The sequence below is a fragment of the Salmo trutta genome, chromosome 36 (genome assembly GCF_901001165.1).
Source record: "Salmo trutta chromosome 36, fSalTru1.1, whole genome shotgun sequence".
In the NCBI taxonomy this organism is placed as follows: Eukaryota; Metazoa; Chordata; class Actinopteri; order Salmoniformes; family Salmonidae; genus Salmo; species Salmo trutta.
This window is the reverse complement of record NC_042992.1, coordinates 23,246,473-23,266,444: the sequence shown is the minus strand read 5'-3', so window position 1 is coordinate 23,266,444 and position 19,972 is coordinate 23,246,473. Positions and strand designations below refer to the sequence as shown.

The following is a 19,972-nucleotide window of genomic DNA, read 5'->3' as shown; positions in this document are numbered from 1 at the left end:
GTTGACGTCACTCTTATATCCAATAGTTCTTCCCGGCTGTATGTAAAAAGACTAAAGATTTCCTGGGGTAACAATGTAAGGAATAATACATAAAAAAAACGAAATACTGCATCGTTTCCTAAGGACTCGAAGCGAGGCGACCATCTCTGTCGGCGCCATTTTGGGGCTTCTGTGCTGTATAGCCTCAGTAAACTCAATAGAGTCAGGGGCCTCTGTGCCATATAACCTCTTTCATCTCCCTAATGCCCCAACTCCCTAACGCCCCAACTCCCTAAAAGTCTCTTTAAGCCTCTCTTCAAAAGGCCTGCTAGTCAAAACACACAAAGGCCCTCTACGCTATAATTTAATTTTACGTCATGACACTTTGCCTCTCGCACAGTACAGGCCTGCTACACTTGCAGTGGGGGGGGGGGGGGGGGGGGTGTAGAAATGGGGTTGTCCAACTGGTGAACTTTCCAGCAATAACACAGACCTGTCTGAGGATTACTGCTCCTCTGTACTGCAGAGTAAACCTCTGTCAACCTGGACACTTCAGACACACCAGATCAGACACAACACTGGGAAATATGAAGGGCGGGTTTGAGGTCAATTTCATGTCAAACCAGTCATTGAAAAGGAAAATTGGAATTGAAATTCAGTGTACTTCCTGAACTGATAGTTATAGTGTATGACGTTTACTGGCTACTAGAGGACGCTTTTGATTAATTAAGGTCACTAATTTGTAAATAACTCCTTTCACCTGGTCTTAATTGAAAGGAGAAAACAAAAACCAGCAGACACTGGGATTTCTGTGGAATGAGTTTGACACTATCTAGGTTAGCTGATGAGACAGATAAGGAAGTGGACTCACTAGGCTTCCAGGGGGATCTCTCTCTCCTATATCACACAGACAAGACTTTGGCTGTGGGCACTGAAACCAAGATAATTTGTTAATTTATTTTTGATTTAACCTTTATTTAACTAGTCAGTTAAAAACAAATTCTTAATTAAAATGACAGCCTACCAAGAGGCAAAAGGCCTCCTGCGTGGACGGGGGCTGGGATTGTAAGCATTTCACTGTAAGGTCTACACATGTTGTATTCGGCGCATGTGACAAATACAATTTGATTTGATTAAAAATACAAATGTAGGACAAAACACACATCACGACAAGAGAGACACCCCAACACTACATAAAGAGAGACCTAACACAACAACACAGAATGGTAGCAACACAACATGACAACAAACCGGTAGCAACACAACATAGCAGCAGCACAAACATGGTACAAATATTGTTGGGCACAGACAACAGCACAAAGGGCAAAAAGGTAGAGACAACAATACATCATGTGATGTAAGAGAAGCAACATTTAAATATTCACCTCAGAGATAATTATTATTTTTATTTTATTTAACCTTTATTTAACCAGGAAGGGCTCATTAAGATTTAAAATCTCTTTTTCAAGAGCGTCCTGGCCAAGATAGGCAGCGCCAAGTCATTACAAAAATTACAGACAAACAACATGAAAAACTACAAGTAATCTAGTAAAAACCATAGAATTAACAAAGAATATAACAAAATCAAAAACAGCAAATTAAAAACATTAACAGGTCAGGGAATCAGTCTCCAGATCATTCATCCGTGATTTAAAAATACCAATCGGGACAAGTTCATCCAGTTTAAAAGTATTTTGTAATTCCAAATGGATGATTACAAAAAAAGGCACTTACCCCTATGTTGACAAGTGCTTTCTAAAAAATAATAGCTCACACTCAGTGCTCAGTAATGTATGTTTCAATTTAGCCATTTTAATCCTGTTCAGTCATCTCACTGCATGAGCTCTACTGAATTGGGATTTAGGGTTTGAGGGAAAATATAAACATCTAGAATTGTATAGGAATGTCAAGACATGTTGGTATCCTTGAGGACAGATCCCTCCCACCACTCACCAGTTCTTTAAAGAGTTTATCTACCAGCAGGTTGTCTGTGAGGCTGAGGACGTGCTGCTGTGGTGGGGTGCTGGAGATGGAACGTAGCCTGGCGTTGGTGGGCCAGTCCCTGCCTGGGTAGTCCCTACAGCCTGATGGTGAACAGACAAATGTTGTGGTTCTTGGCCTCGGCCGCATCACTGGGGCTGCGGGGATGCTCCACGCTGTCGGTCATCAGCAACGTCACCCTCAGGCTGTTAGCCGCTGTCTCACGGCTAAACACCTGGGTTTTATAATCATTTCAATGGACTTTGGTGTTGGGTCTCATACTTGTTCTTTGGTATGGAGCACTATGTTCTCAATTGGTCCTACTTTCTTTGAATAGTCCTCTATAGATGGTCAAACTATCAACCCTGTTGGCTTGGGGCTAGAGTTTGGGTTGGGTTTAGTGGATAGTTAGTTGATGGTTAATTTAACATCCATCAATCATCTGTAGGGGACCAAATAAAGTGTTACAGATACGGATATGCTGACTTGTGTAAAGTTAGTGATGGTGTAGGCTGAGTAGGTTCCGTATCCGATGTAGGCCATGGACGCCACTCTGCTCTGGAGCACATCCTGCCAGTCCAGGAAGTTATGCTCCAAAGAAACAGAACTAGAAGAAGATGGAGAGCTGTCAGATGGAGAGCAGTTAGGGTTAAGTGCCTTGCTTGTGGGCAGAAGGGCAGAAGATTACATCTACAGTGGGATACTAATACCAGCAACACACTGATTGCCAGCCCACCACCAACCAGATGTTTGTCCCGTCTGTCATGGGATAGAACCTTTGACTCTCTGGTTGCTAGCTCATCCCTCAAACCTCTACAGTACCAACCTGCTGTACTGCAGCGCAGCTAGCATCATCCTCAGTCCCCAACCTGCTGTACTGCAGCGCAGCTAGTATCATCCTCAGTCCCCAACCTGCTGTACTGCAGCGCAGCTAGTATCATCCTCAGTCCCCAACCTGCTGTACTGCAGCGCAGCTAGTATCATCCTCAGTCCCCAACCTGCTGTACTGCAGTGCAGCTAGTATCATCCTCAGTCCCCAACCTGCTGTACTGCAGCGCAGCTAGCATCATCCTCAGTCCCCAACCTGCTGTACTGCAGTGCAGCTAGTATCATCCTCAGTCCCCAACCTGCTGTACTGCAGCGCAGCTAGTATCATCCTCAGTCCCCAACCTGCTGTACTGCAGTGCAGCTAGTATCATCCTCAGTCTCCAACCTGCTGTACTGCAGTGCAGCTAGCATCATCCTCAGTCTCCAACCTGCTGTACTGCAGTGCAGCTAGCATCATCCTCAGTCTCCAACCTGCTGTACTGCAGTGCAGCTAGCATCATCCTCAGTCTCCAACCTGCTGTACTGCAGTGCAGCTAGCATCATCCTCAGTCTCCAACCTGCTGTACTGCAGTGCAGCTAGCATCATCCTCAGTCTCCAACCTGCTGTACTGCAGTGCAGCTAGCATCATCCTCAGTCTCCAACCTGCTGTACTGCAGCGCAGCTAGCATCATCCTCAGTCTCCAACCTGCTGTACTGCAGCGCAGCTAGCATCATCCTCAGTCTCCAACCTGCTGTACTGCAGCGCAGCTAGCATCATCCTCAGTCTCCAACCTGCTGTACTGCAGCGCAGCTAGCATCATCCTCAGTCTCCAACCTGCTGTACTGCAGTGCAGCTAGCATCATCCTCAGTCCCCAACCTGCTGTACTGCAGTGCAGCTAGCATCATCCTCAGTCCCCAACCTGCTGCCTGGATCTGCATGAGTCGCGTGCTGAAACGCAGGACAAAGTTTTTCTGCTTCTCAAACAGCAGCACCTTGGTCTTCTCTGAGCTGTCCTGGATGAACATGATCTCCACGGGTCAGATCAGAACTATTGGGGAGGAGGAGAGAAAGATGGAGAGAAGAGGGGTGGAGAGAAGAGAGAGGGGTAGAAAGAGAGACGGGGTGGAGAGGATGGAAGGTGAATGAACACATTAAGGAATTAATGGATGGATGAATGAAGAAAGTCCGCTTTCTGGAACCCACTAACTTATTCCTTCATTTTGGAGGACCTGGTTGTCATCTCTCTGGCCCTTACTCCTCCTGTGTGTATGTATGTATGTATGTATGTATGTATGTATGTGTGTACACACACACACACACACACACACACACACACACACACACACACACACACACACACACACATCAAAGAAGAGTGCTATGACTTATATACACACTAGAGGGCGCCAACACCATAATACACAACACTAAATGATGCCAGATCAATTTGGGCCAGTGTGATATAATTTGTTTGCAAGCAAAGGGAACAGGTTGCACACGAAGCCTCCAGTGAGGGAATAGCTGCCGGTGTAACTTAATGACTACCCAGGGAACCAAAACCACTGCTCTCTGTCAGATCCTCTGTTTCATTCACCAGATAGAATGGATTCTGATGCCAAGTTATTCACAGTTACCATTTGCCTCTATGGCAGTAATTTGCAGGATATGGTGAAACACCATTTTTTCTTCTTAATTTTTCCCCATTTAGTTCCAAAAAAGTTTTACATTTCTTGAATTCCATTTCAATTCATTTATTTCATATCAAATATTTAATTGTAAATATGTTATCATAAATGTATAAATCCTGACAATTATTCTGAGAACTAGTTAATGCTCCCAAATCAATGGATTGATTAATTTAAAAGCACAAATAACCCTGAACCCATCATCAAAATGACAGGGTTACCCATTATCATTTAAAAAAATGCCATTTCAATCTGCAACACAACATGCAACACATGTGATTGTCATTGGATAGCCTACAGCAAATTTCTCTCTGGAAATGACTTGATGTTCAATAGCCTACAGTCCACTTGACACAAATGTTACATAACATAGTTTCAATCAATTAAACCATACCTTGATTCTTATTTAAATACAATGAATCACAGTAATAGTCAGCTAATTTGGTCTGAATTACATAGTCCGGTGGGCAACCTTTTTATCCCCGGTTTAGTCCTAAAGCAGGAGAGAGCAACCGTGATCAACCTGCTGAAATCGATTCAAACCTGCACGAGGGGGCTGCACTGGGAACACTGAATTTTTATGAAGCGCACCGACAATCACACTGTTGTCAAACGGATTGATGGAAAGAAATGAATGTTGGTTATTGCACATTTTTGATGTTAATAACAACAATAGTTCATCCGTTTTTTTTCACTCTACAATATTGAGGTCAGACCACCTTGTTTTCTCAGTCATCATTCATACCAACTAAACCATGTTGCAGCCTATCAACGTGCAACATCCCTCCCACCCAACCTCTGTTATTAATGTGCTACAATGAAATAAATAACGTTAGTTGGACTACTGTATATGTTTATATTCATATCATTGAACCCACAGACAGTCACGGTGAACCTCTATTGTCCCCCGTCCCCTGTAATCCATGGCTTCTGGTTGGGGTATTACGTACAGTCACTGTGGGGACGACGTCCTCAATGCACTTATTGATAAAGCCAGTGACTGATGTGGTGTATTCCTCAATGTCATCGGAAGAATCCCGGAACATGTTCCAGTCTGTGATAGCAAAACAGTCCTGTAGTTTAGCATCTGCTTCATCTGACCATTTTTTTAATAGACCGAGTCACTGGTGCTTCCTGCTTTAATTTTTGCTTGTAAGCAGGAATCAGGAGGATAGAGTTGTGGTCGGATTTACCAAATGGAAGGCGAGGGAGAGCTTTGTACGTGTCTCTGTGTGTGGAGTAGAGGTGATCTAGATGTATTTTCCCTCTGGTTGTACATTTAACATGTTGATAGAGATTTGGTAGAACTGATTTAAGTTTCCCTGCATTAAAGTCTCCAGCCACTAGGAGCGCCGCCTCTGGGTGAGTGGTTTCCTGTTTGCTTATTTCCTTATACAGCTGGCTGAGTGCGGTCTTAGTGCCGGCATCTGTCTGTGGTGGTAAATAAACAGCCACAAAAAGTATAGCTGAAAACTCTCTAGGCAAGTAGTGTGGCCTACAATTTATCACAATATACTCTACTTCAGGCGAGCAAAATCTAGAGACTTCCTTAGATTCCGTGCACCAGCTGTTGCTTACAAATATGCACAGACCGCCCCCCCTCGTCTTACCGGAGTGTGCTGTTCTATCCTGCCGGTGCAGCGTGTATCCCACTAGCTGAATATCCATGTCGTCATTCAGCCACGATTCAGCCACGATTCAGCCACGATTCAGCCACGATTCAGCCACGATTCAAGTGCACCTCAAGAGTTTGAGTTATAATGTTGACTTAGGTCTGGAGTACATGTATGTCACCCAACTGCAACACTCTTAGAAAAAAGGGTTTCTAAAGGGTTCTTCAGATGTCCCCACGTGAGAACCCTTTTTGGTTCCATGTAGAACTCTCTGTGGAAAGGGTTCTATCTGGAACCAAAAAGGGTTCTTTAAAGGGTTCTCCTATGGGGACAGCCGAAGAACTCTTTTAGAATCTAGATAGCACTTTTTTTCTAAGAGTGTAGGGATGTTCTGTTAAAGGAAAGGCATAGGATGAACATATTATTGATCAATGACCATTGAGTAACATCTTGAACCCACTCCAAGCAGCAACCCCACTGTTCAGGGACTAGCAAGCACCAGACCTCATCTGGATGACTTCAATGTGAAAGAGACATCATCACTGTACCTGTCTCCTTCCTATAACTCACAGCACAGAGACATGACCGAGAGGGTTGTCATGCCAACTCCTGAGGATGTACAGTTGTGGCCAAAAGTTTTGAGAATGACACAAAAATGCCTCAGTGTCTTTAATAATTACAAGCATTTCATGAGTGTCAAAGGCTTTTATTGACAATTACATGAAGTTGATGCAAAGAGTCTATATTTGCAGTGTTGACCCTTCTTTTTCAAGAATCTGCAATCCGCCCTGGCATGCTGTCAATTAACTTCTGGGCCACATCCTGACTGATGGCAGCCCCTTCTTGCATAATCAATGCTTGGAGTTTGTCAGAATTTCTGGGTTTTTGTTTGTCTACCCACCTCTTGAGGTTTGACCACAAGTTCTCAATGGGATTAAGGTCTGGGGAGTTTCCTGGCCATGGACCCAAAATATCGATGTTTTGTTCCCTGAGCCACTTAGTTTCACTTTTGCCTTATGGCAAGGTGCTCCATCATATTGGAAAAGGCATTGTTCGTCACCAAACTGTTCCTGGATGGTTGGGAGAAGTTGCTCTCGGAGGATGTGTTGGTACCATTCTTTATTCATGGCTGTGTTCTTAGGCAAAATTGTAAGTGAGCCCACTACCTTAGCTGAGAAGCAACCCCACACATAAATGTTCTCAGGATGCTTTACTGTTGGCATGACACAGGACTGATGGTAGAGCTCACCTTGTCTTCTCTGGACAAGCTTTTTTCCGGATGCCCCAAACAATCGGAAAGTGTATTCATCAGAGAAAATGACTTTACCCCAGTCCTCAGCAGTCCAATCCCTTTTGCAGAATATCAGTCTGTCCCAGATGTTTTTCCTGGAGAGAAGTGACATTTTTGCTGCCCTTCTTGACACCAGGCCATCCTCCAAAAGTCTTCACCTCACTGTGCGTGCAGATGCACTCACACCTGCCTGCTGCCATTCCTGAGCAAGCTCTGTACTGGTGGTGCCCCGATCCCGCAGCTGAATCAACTTTAGGAGACGGTCCTGGCGCTTGCTGGACTATCTTTTCTTGAAGCGCTCTCCTTGAAGTTCTTGATGATCCGATAAATGGTTGATTTAGGTGCAATCTTATTGGCAGCAATATCCCTGACTGTGAAGCCCTTTTTGTGCAAAGCAATGATGACGGCACGTGTTTCCTTGCAGGTAGCCATGGATGACAGAGGAAGAACAATCATTCCAAGCACCACCCTCCTTTTGAAGCTTCCAGTCTGTTATTCGAACTCAATCAGCATTATAGAGTGATCTCCAGCCTTGTCCTCGTCAACACTCACACCTGTGTTAACGAGAGAATCACTGACATGATGTCAGCTGGTCCTTTTGTGGCAGGGCTGAAATGCAGTGGAAATGTTTTTGGGGGATTCAGTTCATTTGCATGGCAAAGAGGGACTTCGCAATTAATTGCAATTCATCTGATCACTCTTCATAGCATTCTGGAGTATATGCAAATTGCCATCATACAAACTGAGGCAGCAGACTTTGTGAAAGTTAATATTTGTGTCATTCTCAACTTTTGGCCACGACTGGAAATAAAAAATGTCTGAGAAAGAGGGGTTGCTCCAACTGAAAAGGTTAACAATCTTCTCATGAGATGTATCAGGTTTGGTGCAACAGGCCAGAAGGACTACAGATGTTGACAATATGTTTTTCTGAAGATGTAATGAAGACACCTAGTGACTTCATCAAGGTCACTCACTATCACAAGATCCCAGGTTCGCAAACTTGCTCAAATGACAAATTACCAACCTATATTGACAATAGGACACAGGTGTTGGTGGCATTAGTAGCCTCATATATTTGTCTTTCACAGTACTTAAAATGTCACCCTGAGGAATCGGCCATAAACTCCCCTAGTTGAAGGTTGCTCATTAGCTGGAGGGGGGCAGTGATCTACATCTACACTGTGACAGGGACCATGCTGCTTCTTCTTCCAGGCATTATAAAGATGTCAAACCACAGAACATTGGGGTGGCTAATTTCCGCATTACCAAATGAGGAGTTACAAACACACCAGTCCGAGTTAAACTACATCTTTAATACTTAAGATACTTTTGCAAAAGTACTTGACCCCCAATAATGCACTCTCTCGAATGAATCATTGAACAAGGTGATTACAGAATGGCTACAGGGATCTTTTATAGCAACGATACACCCCCTTCAACGTACATTGACAAACCACAGATACTTAGTAACAGTTCACAAAGGTTAAGTTTTGTATGACAGATATCCATAAAACACATCAGGCAGTAACTGCTATGTCAACCTGGTTCATTGTATAGCCCAGTATCTGGTCCCCTTAGAACCGTCCCTCCCTGGTACGGTATTGAACCAAAACACCATTTCATCCAATGGCATATATCAATTGTCAACTCTAGATACTCCCATCTAAAGCAAACCCCCTCTTGACCCCACTCCTGGACAGGCTCACTGGGGAGTGAGCCTCTAGGCCATATATTATCACAGGATAAGTGCGAGATCTAAGAGAGGACATACAAGGGTCCATTTACTGCCATAATCCTCCCCACAATAAAGAAAAGGAGGGAGTGACTTGCTCACAGACATTGTGGAGACAAGTAATTGGTTCCCCATTAATCACGCATCCCTTCACATGGTTTAAGAAATAGGTAAAGACACATTCCCATGACGACAAGTCTGACCTCTCCCCTCTCTGGGCCCCAAGTGTCTGAGCCCCAGCTATGGTAGACATGCAACTGAAAAGACACCAGAGTCCAATGGACACTTTCTAATGACAAGTACCTCGAATAAGCATATTATACTAATAAAACATCTTAATTATCTATGTTACCCAACTAATTCTGATTCATCCACGACAACATGTCTGCCAAAAAGTTCTACTTCTGAGAATGTTGAAGGAACGTTACTTTATAACTGCATGGCTGGAATTGAAGTACTGTGTTGCTCTATTGGTTAAAGCAGGACACTAACAAAATCCAAGGTTGTGGGTTCAATTCCCACAGGGATTACAAAGGCCTACACAAAATGTAAGAACTGTACTATGTTGTAAGTCGATTTGGATGAAAGTGTCTGCACAGTGGCATATAGTGTCATTATTATTCAGTGTGGTTGTTGTGAAAGCCATGCTCTGGCACTGTGAGAGTGAGTACTGTGTCGGTAACTGGGCTCAGGCTGGGTGTCTGGGCCAGGCTATGTTAAACCAACAGACCGATGCCAGCCATGCCACCACCGGCCAGGGAGTTTGAAGGGCGGCTTCTTGCCATCTCTTGGGGTGCAGCAACTAAACATGAGACTGAGATAACAATGAAACAAAACTATAGACAGCAGGCTCTGATGGAGAATAGAGGAATCCAACCCAGGTTGTCTTGTCTCTCCATCACTTGGAAGTTTGTACAGTCTGTCATCCAAGAGGCAAGAACACCAAATAGTGTCATGACCAGACATGTTGTTCAACAGAGTCCAATGTTCAGAGCCTTGCTGCAGATATAAATATGGCAACGTTCTAAAGGTTCCATGTTCTATCTGCAACATTCTAAAGGTCTGTGTACCATCAGACACATTCTAAAGGTTCCATGTTCTATCAGACACATTCTAAAGGTCTGTTTACCATCAGACACATTCTAAAGGTTCCATGTTCTAGCTGCAACATTCTAAAGGTCTGTGTACCATCAGACAATTCTAAAGGTTCCATGTTCTAGCAAACACATTCTAAAGGTTCCATGTTCCATCAGAAACATTCTAAAGGTCTGTGTACCATCAGACACATTCTAAAAGGTCTGTGTACCATCAGACACATTCTAAAAGGTTCCATGTTATATCTGCAACATTCTAAAGGTCTGTGTACCATCAGACACATTCTAAAGGTCCCATGTTCTATCAGACACATTCTAAAGGTCTGTGTACCATCAGACACATTCTAAAGGTTCCATGTTCTATCAGACACATTCTAAAGGTTCCATGTTCTATCAGACACATTCTAAAAGGTTCCATGTTCTATCAGACACATTCTAAAGGTTCCATGTTCTATCAGACACATTCTAAAAGGTTCCATGTTCTATCTGCAACATTCTAAAGGTCTGTGTACCATCAGACACATTCTAAAGGTTCCATGTTCTATCTGCAACATTCTAAAGGTCTGTGTACCATCAGACACATTCTAAAGGTTCCATGTTCTATCAGACACATTCTAAAGGTTCCATGTTCTATCAGACACATTCTAAAGGTTCCATGTTCTATCTGCAACATTCTAAAGGTCTGTGTACCATCAGACACATTCTAAAGGTTCCATGTTCTATCTGCAACATTATAAAGGTTCCATGTTCTATCAGACACATTCTAAAGGTTCCATGTTCTATCTGCAACATTCTAAAGGTCTGTGTACCATCAGACACATTCTAAAGGTTTCATGTTCTATCTGCAACATTCTAAATGTTCTACTGAATAAGACCTTGGGCAGGACTAGCAGTGGCATCCATGGTATTGCACTAAATAAATTCCATAGAGCTCTTCTGCCAAGGCCCGTCATTTAGAGAGACATGAAGCTGCAGAGAATCTGGTGGGTGACCTTTTTCCTTTTTTTACAGCATTTCCATTGCAGCTTGTGTACAAGCACCACAGAGGCTTGGATTTAAAATGTAATATTATAAAAAAAGAAGTGTTTAAACTGTACAAAGTGTGACTTAAAAGTGTTACATACCATTACCCAGGTGGTAAGGGTAGGTAACAACACATCCACCACACTGATCCTCAACAAGGGGACCCCTCAGGGGTGCGTGCTCGTCCCCCTCCTGTACTCCCTGTTCACTCATGACTGCATGGCCAGGCATGCCTCCAACACCATCATTAAGTTTGCTGATGACACAACAGTGGTAGGCCTGATCACCGACAACGATGAGACAGCCTATAGGGAGGTCAGAGACCTGGCCGTGTGGTGCCAGGACAACAACCTCTCCCTCAACGTGATCAAGACAAAGGAGATGATTGTGGACTACAGGAAAAGGAGGACCGAGCACGCCCCCATTCTCATCGATGGGGCTGTAGCGGAGCAGGTTGAGAGCTTCAAGTTCCTTGGTGTCCACATCACCAACAAACTAACATGGTCCAATTACACCAAGGCAGTCGTGAAGAGGGCATGACAAAACCTATTCCCCCTTAGCAGACAAAAGATTTGGCATGAGTCCTCAGATCCTCAAAAGGTTTTACAGCTGCACCATCGAGAGCATCCAGACGGGTTGCATCACTGCCTGGTATGGCAACTGCTCAGCCTCTGACCGCAAGGCACTACAGAGGGTAGTGCGTACGGCCCAGTACATCACTGGGGCCAAGCTTCTTGCCATCCAGGACCTCTATACCAGGCGGTGTCAGAGGAAGGCCCTAAAAATTGTCAAAGACTCCAGCCACCCTTGTCATAGACTGTGCTCTCGGCTACCGCACGGCAAACGGTACCGAAGCGCCACGTCTAGGTCCAAGTGGCTCCTAAATAGCTTCTACCCCCAAGCCTTAAGACACCTGAACAGCTAAGAGGAGGAGAAGAGAAGCGAGGAGAAGAGAATATCACAGAATCATAAGCAGCAGCTCCGTCCCCCATGGATCCTTATTCTCAGTCAATCAGGCAGTTAAGGCCACCGTGGTGACAGACAAAAGGACTACATTCTCTCTGCTCTGGCATCCAGCTGCCATCCCATCACCAATTCATTTGACTCGTTAATGCAGGACGATGGACTCCCTTCCTCTCTAATTCATCATTACACTGGAAAAACACTCTGTTGGTTCCTCACAGACAGTCATTGTAGTACTGGGCCATATCTGGCTTCAGCTTACCCCCCATATCATATAAAGCATATTAAGCACCTGGTAGAAAGCACTAGGCTAAATCAATCCTATCAATTATGATTATTTCATGAATAAGGATAATTCATTAATGATGACCCACTGTATTTTTTTTATTTATTTCACCTTTATTTAACCAGGTAGGCTAGTTGAGAATAAGTTCTCATTTGCAACTGCGACCTGGCCAAGATAAAGCATAGCAATTCGACACATACAACAACACAGAGTTACACATGGAATAAACAAAACATACAGTCAATAATACAGTAGAAAAAAGAAAAAAAGTCTATATACAGTGAGTGCAAATGAGGTAAGATAAGGGAGTTAAGGCAATAAACAGGCCATGGTGGCGAAGTAACTACAATATAGCAATTAAACACTGCAATGGTAAATGTGCAGAAGATGAATGTGCAAGTAGAGATACTGGGGTGCAAAGGAGCAAGATAAATAAATACAGCATGGGGATGAGGTAGATAGCCCATCTGTAAACAGCCCATCTATGTACAGGTGCAGTGATCTGTGAGCTGCTCTGACAGCTGGTGCTTAAAGCTAGTGAGGGAGATATGAGTCTCCAGCTTCAGTGATTTTTGCAGTTCGTTCCAGTCATTGGCAGCAGAGAACTGGAAGGAAAGGCGACCAAACGAGGAATTGGCTTTGGGGGTGACCAGTGAGATATACCTGCTGGAGCGCGTGCTACGAGTGGATGCTGCTATGGTGACCTGTGAGCTGAGATAAGGCGGGGCTTTACCAAGCAGAGACTTGTAGATGACCTGTACCCAGTGGGTTTGGCAACCAGTATGAAGCAAGGGCCAACCAACGAGAGCTTTGGTGACAAAACGGATGGCACTGTGATAGACTGCATCCAATTTGTTGAGTAGTGTTGGAGGCTATTTTATAGATGACTTCGCCGAAGTCGAGGATCGGTAGGATGGTCAGTTTTACGAGGGTATGTTTGGCAGCATGAGTGAAGGATGCTTTGTTGCGATATAGGAAGCCGATTCTAGATTTAACTTTGGATTGGAGATGCTTAATGTGAGTCTGGAAGGAGAGTTTACAGTCTAACCAGACACCTAGGTATTTTTAGTTGTCCATGTATTCTAAGTCAGAGCCGTCCAGAGTAGTGATGCTGGACGGGCGGGCAGGTGCGGGCAGTGATCGATTGAATTGAACCCTGTGGCACCCCCATAGAGACTGCCAGAGGTCCGGACAACAGGCCCTCCGATTTGACACACTGAACTCTATCAGAGAAGTAGTTGGTGAACCAGGCGAGGCAATCATTTGAGAAACCAAGGCTGTCGAGTCTGCCAATAAGAATGTGGTGATTGACAGAGTCAAAAGCCTTGGCCAGGTCGATGAATACGGCTGCACAGTAATGTCTCTTATCGATGGCAGTTATGATGCCGTTTAGGACCTTGACCGTGGCTGAGGTGCACCCATGACCTGCTCTGAAACCAGATTGCATAGCGGAGAAGCTACGGTGGGATGCGAAATGGTCGGTAATCTGTTTGTTAACTTGGCTTTCGAAGACCTTAGAAAGACAGGGTAGGATAGATATAGGTCTGTAGCAGTTTGGGTCTAGAGTGTCACATGACCGCGGCAGCTGTCCAATCTTTGGGAATCTCAGACGATACGAAAGAGAGGTTGAACAGGCTAGTAATAGGGGTTGCAACAATTTCGGCAGATAATTTTAGAAAGAGAGGGTTCAGATTGTCTAGCCAGGCTGATTTGTAGGGGTCCAGATTTTGCAGCTCTTTCAGAACATCAGCTATCTGGATTTGGGTGAATGAGAAATGATGGGTGCTTTGGCGGGTTGCTGTGGAGGGTGCAGGGCAGTTGACCGGGGTAGGGGGAGCCAGGTGGAAAGCATGGCCAGCCATAGAGAAATGCTTAATGAAATTCTCAATTATTGTGGATTTATCGGTGGTAACAGTGTTTCCTAGCCTCAGAACAGTTGGCAGCTGGGAGGAGGTGTTCTTATTCTCCATGGACTTTACAGTGTCCCAGAACTTTTTTGAGTTTGTACTACAAGATGCAAATTTCTGTTTGAAAAAGCTAGCCTTAGCTTTCCTAACTGCCTGTGCATATTTGTTCCTAACTTCCCTGAAAAGTTGCATATCACGGGGCTGTTTGATGCTAATGCAGAACGCCACAGGATGTTTTTGTGCTGGTCAAGGGCAGACAGGTCTGGAGTGAACCAAGGACTATATCTATTCCTAGTTCAACATTTTTTGAATGGGGCATGCTTATTTAAGATGGTGAGGAAGGCACTTTTAAAGAATAACGAGGCATCCTCTACTGACGGGATGAGGTCAATGTCATTCCAGGATACCCCGGCCAGGTCGATTAGAAAGGCCTGCTCGCAGAAGTGTTTTAGGGAGCGTTTGACAGTGATGAGGGGTGGTAGTTTGATCGCAGACCCATCTTGATTGAAAACAGCAGAGGTGTATTTGGAGGGCGAGTTAGTTAGGATGACATCTATGAGGGTGCCCGTGTTTACGGATTTGGGGTTGTACCTGGTAGGTTCATTGATAATTTGTGTGAGATTGAGGGCATCAAGCTTAGATTGTAGGATGGCCGGGGTGTTAAGCATGTCCCAGTTTAGGTCACCTAATAGCACGAGCTCAGAGGATAGATGGGGGGCAGTCAATTCACATATGGTGTCGAGGGCACAGCTGGGGGCAGAGGGTGGTCTATAGCAAGCGGCAACAGTGAGAGACTTGTTTCTGGAAATGTGAATTTTTAGAAGTAGAAGCTCAAATTGTTTGGGTACAGACCTGGATAGTAAGACAGAACTCTGCAGGCCATCTCTGCAGTAGATTGCAACACCGCCCCCTTTGGCAGTTCTATCTTGGCGGAAAATGTTATAGTTAGGGATGGAGATTTCAGGGTTTTTGGTGGTTTTCCTAAGCCAGGATTCAGACACGGCTAAGCCATCCGGGTTGGCAGAGTGTGCTAAAGCAGTGAGTAAAACAAACTAAGGGAGTAGGCTTCTAATGTTAACATGCATGAAACCAAGGCTCTACGGTTACAGAAGTCAACAAATGAGAGCACCTGGGGAGTGGAGCTAGGCACTGCAGGGCCTGGATTAACCTCTACATCACCAGAGGAACAGAGGAGAAGTAGGATAATGGTACGGCTAAAGGCTATACAAACTGGCCGTCTAGCACGTTCGGAACAGAGAGTAAAAGGAGCAGGTTTCTGGGCACGATAGCCTAGATTCAAGGCATAGTGTACAGACAAAGGTAAGGTAGGATGTGAGTACATTCGAGGTAAACCTAGGCATTGAGTAATGATGAGAGAGATATAGTCTCTAGAGACGTTTATACCAGGTGATGTCATCACATATGTAGGAGGTGGAACAACATGGTTGGTTAAGGCATATTGAGCAGGGCTAGAGGATCCACAGTGAAATAAGGCAGTAATCACTAACCAGGACAGTAATGGACGAGGCATATTGATATTAGAGAGAGGCATGCGTAGCCAAGTGATTATATGGGTCCAGTGAGTGGTTGAGCAGGCTGGGGACACGGCGATTCAGACAGTTAGCAGGCCGAGGCTAATAAGCTAGCAGTTAGCAGACCGGGGCTAGCAAGCTAGCAGTTAGCAGACCAGGGCTAGCAAGCTAGCAGTTAGCAGACCGGGGCAAGCAAGCTAGCAGTTAGCAGACCGGGGCTAGCAAGCTAGCAGTTAGCAGACCAGGGCTAGCAAGCTAGCAGTTAGCAGACCAGGGCTAGCAAGCTAGCAGTTAGCAGACCAGGGCTAGCAAGCTAGCAGTTAGCAGACCGGGGCTAGCAAGCTAGCAGTTAGCAGACCGGGGCTAGCAAGCTAGCAAGCTAGCAGTTAGCAGACCGGGGCTAGCAAGTTAGCCAAAGGGCCTTTGGGGGACATCGCGATGGAGTTAAGTCTGTTTTTGCCTCTTCGTGCGGTGACGTCGACAGACCAGTCTTGGATTAGTAGGGTTCCAAGTAGCTCTAGGTAGCTAGCAGTTAGCAGAATGGGCCTTCAGCGGACGTCACGCCTGAGGGGCCTGTTGGAATCCTCGGGCAGATTATGTCAGTATTCTAGTCGTAGAGGATGACAAATGATATACATTAGTTATTGGTTAGATATTTCATACATAAATTAAGAAATGGTTTGCTAAACAAATCCTCGGAGGCTATCAGGACACAGGCCTATGCCATTCTGCCTGTAAGGCCATTTTAATTGCAGAATCCAGAATTCTGACTCTGAGACCCATACTGAATGTCAGAATAAGTTGTCTAGTCTCACTCCAGATACAGAGAGAGCCAGTACCTGTCACAAAATACCTGTTGGATAAGTGTGTGTGTATGTATGTGTGTGTGTCTAACATCATGCTTCATGACTGTTGTTGAGACCCAACGTCTTAGAGCAGGGGTCCCCAAACACCGGGCCGCGGACCAGTACCGGGCCGCACGGAAAGGATAAATACATTTTTAGCCGAAAGAGGAACCTGTGCTATCATTTTAGCTGTAGCCTCGCCTAAGAGTTCACGACAAATGTCCTTAGCAGCAGGTAGAATCAACTCCTCGCCAATAGTGAAAGGCTTCTTGGCCTTAGCAATACGGCTAGCCACCAAGTATGACGCTCTCAGTGCAGCCACGTTTGTTGATGTGTTGGCTTTCAAGACTTGCTTCTGTCCTTGTTCACGTTTTCTTCGCTCAAAGAATTCAACAGGTTTGTTTTTATGTGTAGGGTGCTTGGATTCGATGTGCCGATGCAGTTGAGGGCTTCATTGCCTCGTTAGATAGCCTATCTCCACATACTACGCACAGGGGGCTTGGAGCACGCGAGTCACCTGTCACAATAAAGACATATTTTAGGTAGGACATCATATTTTCTATAGAATGAGGCTCTCTTTTCTTTTTGCAGTCTCTGCATTATCGACATCGTCGTTGGGCCTTTTATCTCCCTTCCGAAGAAGCTCTCCAGCGACGTTTGTTTGTTTTTATTCATGTCAGGTAACGTAGCTAGCTAGTACAACGTTGTCAGACAACACAACTCACGAAGACTGATGAACTCGCAGCGCACGCATTACTCAAGTTCAAAGTCTGTAAACTGTTGATGCCTGACAGAGATATTAGAGTGGTGAGAAAGTGACCAACAGACACCAAGATCAATGTAATTACTGCACAAATAGCCTATAATTGTATATAATTATTATTTTACCAATAAAAAAAGATATAATAATAATATTGATCCTTTCCGTGCGGCCCGGTAGCGAATGTCCGCGGCCCGGTGGTTTGGGACCGCTGCTCTAGACTACAATATTATGCAAAGCTCGTGTTGATGATATTGAACATTTCTTTATTGTCGTTTACATTCTGTGCTACTGCACCCTTTAAGCCAGTGGTCACCAACTGGTCGATCGCGATTTCATGTGTCTGAAGGTACAAATCAAGTGCACTATAGGCCGACCGTTGGCTAATTGGACGGCTCAGATTACCGTGTCGGCATTAACATAGCAGGCGTAAAAGAAATTCACTGCAAAGTTGATACTGTGACATTTCAAAACATTTAAAACCACGACTAGAGAGAGACTGTCAACGAACTGAGCAAAGAGCTTTTGTTTTTAAAAGTGAGTTTATGTTTAAGTTCTTACTCAGCACTGTCAACACCTTTTATTCAACACTTTTATAAGCCATAAAATGTGCATTCTTCCTACTTCCACTCCTGCTACAACCAGCACTGCAGCTGTAATGAACGAGTAGAAAAGTGTATCATGAATTTGTGCATGAGGCGACTCGAGTTTCGCCATCAGCTGGAAGACGGCGTCCCTTTTTGGTCAGTGTCAGTGGAGGAAAGGGAGAGCGGAGGGACGTTGAGAGGTGGACCCTGTGATTGACCATCAGTATAATGTTTTTAAATGGTCTGAACAACAATACATGTGAGCAGTAGATCTCGGCTTGCATTTTGACTCAGAAAGTGATCTTGAGTCAGAAAAGGTTGGTGACCACTGCTTTAAGCTCACCTGAGATAAATGTCAAACTGACAAAAATGGTATGTATGTATAACAATGCAAGGTTCATTTAACAGTAAAATAGGACAATGTATTTCAAAATGTAAGCTGTGAATGCCTGAAATATATTATCTTGTTATAGTTAACCAAATGATGCATGCTATTGTGTGACTGTGACATACAGGCTCGACAGTTGGCAAGAAAAATATTTTCAATTAGTTAATAAATAGTAATTAATGCCAATGAAATGTGCTATCCTGTGCATATATCTGCACATTTTAATAGTACATAAAGTATGATCAATTATCTGAGAAGATACAAAACATATGTGAGAAATGTGTTTATCTGGGGGTCACCTCAACACAAACGTTTTTTTACAGCTTTGAAACTGGTAACTAGCGGGTACTTACACAGCTGTCAATAACCTAATAATAAAACATCTGAATGGCTTAAAATAAAAACGGTTATGGATATAACAACCAGATAAATTGGTTGAACACAAAGATTGAAGTGGGCTCAATGGCTACGTGGGCTTAATAGATACGCTGCATGTACTACAATACTGATGATAGATAACATATCTTCATTGTGTGCTGTGCTAAAATCTTGAATCAGAGATGCAGAGATATTGTCCAGGCTCTGGAATTATGGTAAACACCGCCATCAAGCGGCGAGGGATTAAACGGCACATGTTCTTCTATAAAAAACAGGCCAAAGATATTAGTTAAATCTCCTGTCCCCTCAAATATCCTCTATTCAATGCAAGAAATAGCATGACCATAAGTAGAAGGACGTGCTTATCAATTTCATTTATTACCTACACATGTATATGTATTGACCGTGCACATGCACAAGCAGTTCTGTAGTGTTGCCAACGTACCCCCCATTCCCTCATGAAGACAGTGACCTCCTCGGGCGCCGCCGTTTTGTTCCTTCTGAATTCATCTTTGACATACTGGTCTCCCAGCGCTCTCAAGTCAATGGGCAGGAACCGGTGCAACAGTAGAATCCTCTTGTACAAAGACAAAACTCTTGATACGTGGGAAGGATTCGCCATGAAGTTGCTGGCAAGAGAAACACGCAAAACAAATAAATCTAGTAAGATCGCAAGCCAACTATGTATGACGGTTAGCTACTTGACCTTCCTTCAAAAACAACTCGGTGGCTGATTGTATGACTAATCTGTGACTGCTGGCTCGAACTCACAACTTTCAGGTTTCAAGCTATGCGTCGCGTTCACTCCTATGTAAGGCGAGTCCTTTCGTGACAAATGTCGCATGACACATTCAGATAAAAAACAAATACCTCTGTAGATGTGCAGTTTTGGCAACTTAGTCACATTAAAACAAGGACAGTTATTCAACAAAACAGCGTTCCCTTGTTTATCCCGGAAGTAGAATTTTCTTTGACCATTCATAGACTTGGATGGGAAAACCTCTGTTTTCTTATAGGGCCCCCTAGCGGTGACTTTGTATTTGGACGTAAAGTTATTAACGTGAATTGGTTACATTTATTGGAAATGACTCGCACCAAATGATATATGCATTGCAGCAC

The 19,972-nt window shown here is 44.2% G+C and overlaps 1 long non-coding RNA gene across 1 annotated transcript; it reads right to left on the bottom strand.

The window, feature by feature from the left end:
- Positions 1-3,741: 3,741 nt before the first annotated feature.
- On the bottom strand, positions 3,742-19,819 carry LOC115175670 (uncharacterized). The gene is made up of 2 exons (XR_003872081.1): positions 19,299-19,819; positions 3,742-3,817 (listed from the first exon to the last, which is right to left on the bottom strand). It is a non-coding gene; the product is annotated as an uncharacterized LOC115175670 (long non-coding RNA).
- Positions 19,820-19,972: the final 153 nt, after the last annotated feature.